A 419-nucleotide genomic window follows, 5' to 3' on the forward strand; every position below is an offset into this window, starting at 1 on the left:
TGATGTGAAGCATGGAGGTGGCAGCATCACCACAGACAGACAACCAAGCACACTCACATTCACACCTACGGACAATTTACAATCACCAATTAACCTCAGCATGTTTCTGGACGGTGGGAGGAAGCCGGAGAACCCGGAGAGAACCCACGCTGCATGGGGAGAACATGGAGACTCCACACAGAAAGACCCCAGAACCAGCATGGGCTGCAAACCAGGGATCTTCTAGCTGTGAACCGACAGTGCGAACCACTTTTTGTGATTTCTTGTGAAAAAAAGCAAAACTATGTTGAACAAAATATACTGTTGAAAAGCAATGAAGAGGAAACTTCCATGGGGGGTAAATACCTTTTACAGGTACTATAATGAGGAAAAGGTGATGCGGATGCTGATGAAGATGCACAGAGTCAAGGAACACTGAG

Source organism: Stegastes partitus, unplaced genomic scaffold (assembly GCF_000690725.1).
Source record: "Stegastes partitus isolate 25-593 unplaced genomic scaffold, Stegastes_partitus-1.0.2 Scaffold1171, whole genome shotgun sequence".
NCBI lineage: Eukaryota > Metazoa > Chordata > Actinopteri > Pomacentridae > Stegastes > Stegastes partitus.